This window comes from Centroberyx affinis, unplaced genomic scaffold (genome assembly GCF_046629955.1).
Source record: "Centroberyx affinis isolate AG114_WGS23_722 - 3 ecotype Tasmania unplaced genomic scaffold, CSIRO-AGI_Caff_v1 ptg005228l_1, whole genome shotgun sequence".
NCBI classification, from domain to species: domain Eukaryota; kingdom Metazoa; phylum Chordata; class Actinopteri; order Beryciformes; family Berycidae; genus Centroberyx; species Centroberyx affinis.
The window spans coordinates 1-7,500 of record NW_027282603.1 but is presented as its reverse complement, the minus strand read 5'-3'; the positions used below and the strand labels follow the sequence as shown (position 1 = coordinate 7,500).

At 44.1% G+C, this 7,500-nt stretch overlaps 1 long non-coding RNA gene across 1 annotated transcript in view; it reads right to left on the bottom strand.

The window, feature by feature from the left end:
* The window catches only part of LOC139666981 (uncharacterized), an 8,782-nt gene extending 1,338 nt beyond the window's left edge, over positions 1–7,444 (bottom strand). Inside the window, exons 1-3 of the long non-coding RNA XR_011696923.1 lie at positions 7,376–7,444; positions 3,561–3,619; positions 2,582–2,602 (exon numbers count right to left, since the gene is read on the bottom strand). This is a non-coding gene — a long non-coding RNA (uncharacterized lncRNA). The remainder of the gene's footprint in view (positions 1–2,581; positions 2,603–3,560; positions 3,620–7,375) is intronic.
* Between the last annotated feature and the right edge of the window lie 56 nt (positions 7,445–7,500).

Below are 7,500 nucleotides of genomic sequence, written 5' to 3'. Positions count from 1 at the left end.
AGGAGGGTACAGTGATGATGAGACTATAACAAGGATAGCAGACGGTATATGTCTAATGGATGTAATATTGGATGTCTCCCTGGAAATGTAACATCTTATTCATTAATCTGTGTTTGAAATCTTGACATTATCTCACAATTGCAACAGAGTACTTCTTCTTTTTCACCCTCCATCATATCCATCTCTTCTCCATCTAACAGTATATGTCTCTCCAACTATTTATCTGTGTGTTTGCCTGCATCTGCCTGTCTGCCTCGATATACCCATACTCATTTTCTTTCACAGGCTGAGTTTGCGCATATTACTAAGCTTCGTCTGTTTAACACGACTGTTTATTTCTGCACCATACTAATCACATTACCGTCCCACATGCTTACACTTAAGCCACCATACACAATTTTGTATAAGCCACATTTTGCTATGCTGTGAGATACGGGAGTTGTTACATTATAGATTGCACTATTTAAGCCATAAGTAAAAGAAGCTCCCCTAGATGAGGAGTGACAACACTTTAATCGACAGCCTCTATGGTGCTTGGCCCCCGATTCCCATTTTAAGACGCTCTTTCCACGGAGATGGTGTCAGGTGTGTGTGTTTGCGCATGTGTGAATGTCTTTACAATATGTGTTTATGCATGCATTTGAAAAAGGGGCCATTTAAGGGGGCTAACGTTGATGCTGTTGGTAGACTACGCACAACAGACACCCACACACAACACCACCCAAAGCCTCCTCCTCCGTGTGGCGTGGCAATCATTAAAATGATTTATTTAACTATTGGCCCAAGGCTGAGAGATTAGTGTGACAGGCCTATTTTATAATTCATTCCCCCACCGCCAGGGGAAGTGCAATTCAGGCAGATGACACACATAGAGAGAGGGGCTCCGAGCCTCAGCTCCTCCGCGGATCAGGGAAAAAAAAAAAAAAAAGCCCTAAACTGCCGACGGATGCACATCCCTCTCTTTCTACAGATTAAAAGAGAGGCGAGGATGTCTAGTCTGGAGTAGAGGAGTGGAGAAGGGAAAGGGGGCATTTATTTATCTTCAAATCCATATCAACCGCCAACAGACAGACAGAGGGGCTGGGGCGATGGCTGAGACTTTGTTTGGGGGGTGTAAACTGGGTGTTGTCCATGTGTATGTGTGTGTGCATGTGTGTGTGTGTCTGTGTGTGTGCCTCACAACACACAGCCAAGCCTGTGGGAGCATATTCAGCACTATAGGGGTGCACACCAACACAGATGCTTTCTCAGTGACCCTGTATCTACAGTACAAAAGGAGGGAGAATCACAGTGGGGGTACAGCCACAGGGGGGTTACACAGGGAGTCAGGCTATCTGGAATGACTTCAAAATAGCTATTCTTGTCATTCTGTATGGATCTGACTGTTTTGATCTGGCAGCTGCAAGGTGTACGTGTGTGAGTGTGTGTGTGTGTGTGTGTGTGTGTGTGTGTGTGTGTGTGTGTTTGTGTTTGTGATTCACTGAAAACCAAGTTAATGTGCTTCATGATTAGAAAGAGAGAAGGTGGTGGGAGTGTGCATGTGTAAGTGTATGTCTGTGTGTGTGTGTGTGTGTGTGTGTGTGTGTGTGTGTAGGTGCAGTGGATAAGTGCGCCATTGCTGGAGGCTAATCACATCTGTTTATCATTCCTTAAAAAGTCTTAGTGGGGAAAATGGCATCAATCAGGCAGTACCTAGCATATGCTGTAAACACTGACTGAAGTGTGATTGTGACATTGTGTTGTATGATTATGAGAACGAATGTATTTGCTACAGTGAGCCAGAGATTAAAGGTGTGTGTGTGTGTGTGTGTGTGTGTGTATGTACAAATACGTGTCTGTGTCTAACTGCATGCTCGTCTGTGCGCGCCCATGCATGTTTACATTTGCCTTTTTTGTATAAGCAGTCTTTGAGTGTATGGATAGTCTGTGCCAACCGCACAATGCTTGGTTGTGGTTGGCAGAAACAGATCCGATCTTTCTTCGCTCTGAATAGGCGAGTTTAATCTCTCCTTCCCTCTGTCAACAGATGAGCTACTAAACACGCACGTTGATGCATCCCTTCACCACCAAGCCCTTAACCACTAACAACCAGATCCATCCAATTAGGGAAGCAAAGGTCAGGGCTAATCGATGCTATTGGACAGGAAGGGGGGTGAAGGGGATGAGCAGGAGGACAAGGAGGTAGAGAAGGTCTAACAGAACTAATAGAATCAGAATCAACATTAAATAATTCTAATTCTACTGTTCTGATATCTAATTCCACGCTCTTTATTCTACACATCGGGCGCTGGATGACGACATCACTAAGAAAAGTGAGATTGACTGACCATGCTGCAACGTTTCATTACCTTCGTAACTGGACTGAATGTCTATTAAAAAGAAGGAGTGAAATGAATTCAGTTAAAACCGTGAGTCATTAATAACCTCTCGTTATACATGTAGGCGGAGTTTTCATTTCCCTGAGAGGGAATGATTGATTGATTGGATGAAGGGGTGGGTCTGGAGTTAAAGAGTCAGGGGAGATGAAATGCAGTTCTGCTGTCTTTTATTTGATTACCTATACAGCATGTGGGATACTTACCGTTCAGAGCCACAAAGGTATCTGGAAAAAGGAAAAAATAAGGGAAAAATGTGTTATTGCTTGCAGAGGTGGAGAAGGCCTATGCTTTAACATGATCAAAAGCCATGACTTTTAAAGTAATTCAAAATCGACTAGCTGCTCAATACGCTCCCTAACTCCTAATCAGAGGTGATCTATACGGCTTCTACGGCTAATGAAGGTCCGATGCTATGGCTTCCCTTGACTAAATGTACTGATGAAACTGAAGGGAATATGCATCGCCCTCATTTCTCTGAGTAAATAGACTAAATTGAGATGAAATGAACTAAGATGAGTGATTTAATGTCAAATTTCTCTGACGTCTCTCTTGCATCCCAAGCAGCTCAGCTGCATGTCAAGAGAGTATCACATCTGACAGTTACCCATACAGATACACAGACACACATAACCATATTTGATTCACAGTTTGGACATAAATGAATCAAATACACATTCTCCATATGTGCCAGTCTCTGTGTTGCTGTATGGCGTAGAGTACAAGAGGTCTTTCAAGAGGCCTGGATTGAGCTGAAGGCTGGGGTTGAGGGCCTTGTGTGCCTTGTGTTGTGTTTCAGAATAAGCTCTATGACAGCTTGTGAGTCAAATCCTTTCCCTGTGTGGTGCTGAATGTTTGTGTTGTGCTGTCCTGGTACTTTGCAGAAGGAACCCAGCCCTTGCCCTATGGGACACAACACTCTATTGAGCCCCATCAAGGCCGGGGGACCAGAGGAACAGCGGGGAAGGAGGGAAGAGGGTGAGAGCCGAAAGGGACAGATGGATGGAAGAAGCTGAAAGGGAGGATTGTGAGGGTGGAACAGACGGGGAGAAAAAGGTGACAGCAGCGAAGATGGGAATGGAGGGCCGAGGGAAGAGGGACAGGGAGTTAACAGAGAAGAGAGGAATAGGGGGAGAAAGAGCATAGAAGAGAGAGGGAAAGATGGAGTGAAGAGGGCCTGCTTACTTTGGCAGTCTCCCAGGCCATCTGTGTTGCCATGCTCCACGTCCTGCTCAAAGGCTGATCTGCAGGGAACAGAGACATCATGGTCAGCAGCTGAAAACAGGCCATGCCATGCAGGCGCACCACACCTAACAAAGTAACAAAGCTATAGAAACCACCAAACACAAAGTAGCCTACGGTTGCTCACAGGCTAGGCTACAGGAAACCCAATACTGGAACAAAATCAAACAATACCTAGCAAGCACCCTGAAGGCCGAAAATGTTATCAAGAATGCTGGTAGTAGTAAAGCCATAGCTGGCACAGGACTGATCGCCAGAGGGGTCAATATAAACAGAATTAATCTTAGCATATGCAAAATGTCTAAAACAGCAGAAGTGTTCAAAAAACTTGTCAAATTGTTTTTTCCCCAAAAAACTTTGGACAATCCTTTCTCCTATTTCCCAGTATCTGACATCAACTAGGTTCAGTAGAGATATGAGGCTGTAGTCCCAATCACATGGCCCAGGACCAGGCCAGTGAGGGGTAACCATGCTTGAGGGCCATCATATGACAGAGAAAGAGAGAGCGAGAGAGAGAGAGAGAGAGAGAGAGAGAGAGAGACAGAGAGAGAGAGAGGTTAAGAGATGTTATTTTCCAAGGCAAGCTGCACTGAGACCTGTGAGACCACCAAGCAAGCAGTAAGGAGATCTGTGAAACAGAGCGGACCAACTGTCAACCAGGATCACAGTCACGCATGACAGCTTTTCACAGTCCTCCTCATCCCTCCTCCCCTCCCCACTCCCCTCCCTCACTCCTCCTTCTCCTCCTCCTCGTCCACCCACCTCTCATCTTCCTCACCCTCCACTGCTCACAATGATAGCATGAAGGAGGGGAATCATTTTCCAGAACCACACCACCCACCCCTTATCCCCTTATCCCCTGATCAGAGTTGAAAGCATGGACCCGATAAAACCAGGGGAAAAAAAGACAAAAGACGAGGGCATGTACAATAGCACTGGAGAGGAAAATGCACTTGAAATAGATTGGATCTGGCATTTCAGATATTCTGTGAAAGCAAAAAAAACATGAACTTTATCAAAAACAAAGTCAAATACAACTTAACATAATTCAGTGGAGATGGCAATTTACATGCCTCCAATTACCATTAGTCTTTTTCCCATGTCTAATAGAACCTTAACTGGAGAAAGTGCATTTTACCCTGTTGATAACCAAATTCCCTTGAAAAGCAACTGGAATAACAAAAACAACAGCAGTAGCAGCATCCTCTCTCTGGTATGTTTAATCTGCTTATCTGATTTGCCTATCATACACCGGCATAATCGCAAAGCAGACGCAGAGTTGCACAATTAAACCTGTCTAAGCACAAATGGCATCCAAGCACTCTTGGAATCTAATGGATTTCAACACGGGACCCCCCTCGCCTCACCCCCACTCCACCCAGCCCACTGCAGAATGCTGTTTGGCTTCTTTGGCAAGATCAGAAGCCTTGCAACCTTGAGGTCATGGGTTCAAGTCCCACTGTGATCTCACACAGACGCATTAACATTAAAGACTGTGCAGTTATGGCGAGGTAAAGTCAGTGGTATCTTGCATCAATGAGAGTCCACATCGGTTGAGCCGAAGGTTAAGAGGTTATGGGTTTAAATCCCACTGGTCCCATAGATTAATTAACAATGAGTTCAGTCACAGCCATAGTACAGAGGAAGTGTCTAAGCTTTCCATGGCACATGTGTAAGTGTGAACCCTCGGTTCAGATCCCAGAGAGGGCATATATGCATCTCCAATACACCGACAGCAGTTCAGTGTGTAAGAATGTGATGCTACAGTAGGTTCAACTCGGGGTTAAGGTCCCAGTGAAACCACGCAATGCATATTTAAATCAGATTCACACTGTACTGTGTGTAACTTAAAATAGAGGCTGCCAAGGGCCACATTTTACATTATCTTGCATCAGACGTGATCATTATGTGAAGTGCGTGGTTATACAGAGGGGACTTGGTTGCTAAAATGCAGGTCAGGCATAATAGCATTAATGATTCATTAAGTCAAGTGAATGGGTGACCGGGGATTTAAGATGCATATACAGTAAGGATGCATAATGTTTCCTGAAAGTTGACGATTCGATTTGACACATGGACTTGGTTCACATGGGAATGCTTTAACTCAGGTTTATATAATCAGGGTTTCACCAGGTAACAAGCTGGTCTATCTATATATGTATATAGATGACCTCACTCCTAATCCAGAGAAGATGTGTAGGGGACTTTGACAATGGCTTCCACTGTAAACAAATCATTATTCATATGCAAATCTGCAAGTAGGGTCTATTGTCAGTGAAATATGATTATGTCCCTAGTTTACATAATAATAATCGTGATAACCAATCATATGTCATCATATGCATGGTCAGGGGGCGACTGGGGACCATATTGCAGGGGACCAGAGTCCAAGCTGTTTATAGGCAGTAGGTATAAGAGGCATAACTCCACATGGGAAGGCTGGCATGCTAGCGTCAAGACCAGATGGAAGAAGAGGGGGAGGAGGAGGAGGCAGCACACAAGAGAGAGAATATGTCAGAGGAAAGATAGAAAAGAAAAGACTGGTAGATACGTGGATAGATACGTAGGTAGGGATAAAGATAGATAGGTAGATAAGTAGATAGATAGGTAGGGATGAAGATAGATAGGTAAGTAGATAGATAGATAGATAGATAGATAGATAGATAGATAGATAGATAGATAGATAGATAGATAGATAGATAGATAGATAGATAGATAGATAGGGACCTGTTTGAATTAGCAAGCCTTTTTTATTTAACAACAAAGTGCCTCTCCATCCCTCCCTCTGTCCGCAACAAACTAACAGATCCTACCGGGCCTAATCCCCCTCTCACTCACTTAGAAATATTGTACAGTAAAGGAGTGAGGTCATCTGCCCTCTTAATGCCTCTGTGTCAGCTCCTGTTCCAAAGTGGAAACTCAATCAGAACAGTCCAGAGCCTCGGCTTTACAAAATAATAATAGGATGGAGTGTGTGTGTGCGTTTTTGTGTGCGCATTTTTGTGTGTGCGTGCGTGTGTGTGCCTTTCGTGTAATGGCATGCCAGACCAATCATTTTCCTGCCGGGAGATCAAATTCATTCAATGTCAAATAGCCAGTGGAGCACTGGTCCTTTTGTTATGACTTCATCTGTAAAATGTTTTTTCCCACCACAAAACTCCATACGCTGTTTGTTCAGAAAGCATAATCTGGTTGTGTGTCATAACTATAGCCACAAATTATAGTTACCGCTACCATTGAGCTTTCCCCGGCCCAAGTACCCAACCCCAAGCCTGGGGCAAACGACACTTTCCTTCCATTCATCCTTCCAACAGCCCTTGCAGCTGGAGGAAATTGCACTTACACACCATAAAATTAGAAAGATCACAGACACGACAAATCGAGAGAGGACCGCCACCAGGCGTGACAAAGACGATGGGATACTGTATAAAAAACTTGCATGGAAAACAATTTATGTCTCACACTTCACTTTGTAAAGGCATTTCAAAATCATAAACATCATCTTTATGACTTCTCTCTGCTATACTGACACTGTAATAACACTGTACAGGTACAACTTCTGTGTTACTGCTGCCAGCTCAAAAGGAATTGTTTGGAAAAATCTGCAGCACTAATGCAGGCTAGATGCAGGACAGGGGGACTTCAGCAATGACTGTGATATTAGAAGCAACAACATTTACGATATTTATAACTGGTTAGATTCCACAGATGTTAAAATGATAGAAGTAATGTGATTGTGTTTTATAACGTCTACTTACTTTGCGTTGAGGACCACCTGTCTGCAGGCTCCCTCTGACACCCAACCGCAGTACGGGTCTCTGGAGGCTATACAGGACCTGGACCACACACACACAAACACACACACACACACACACACGAACAC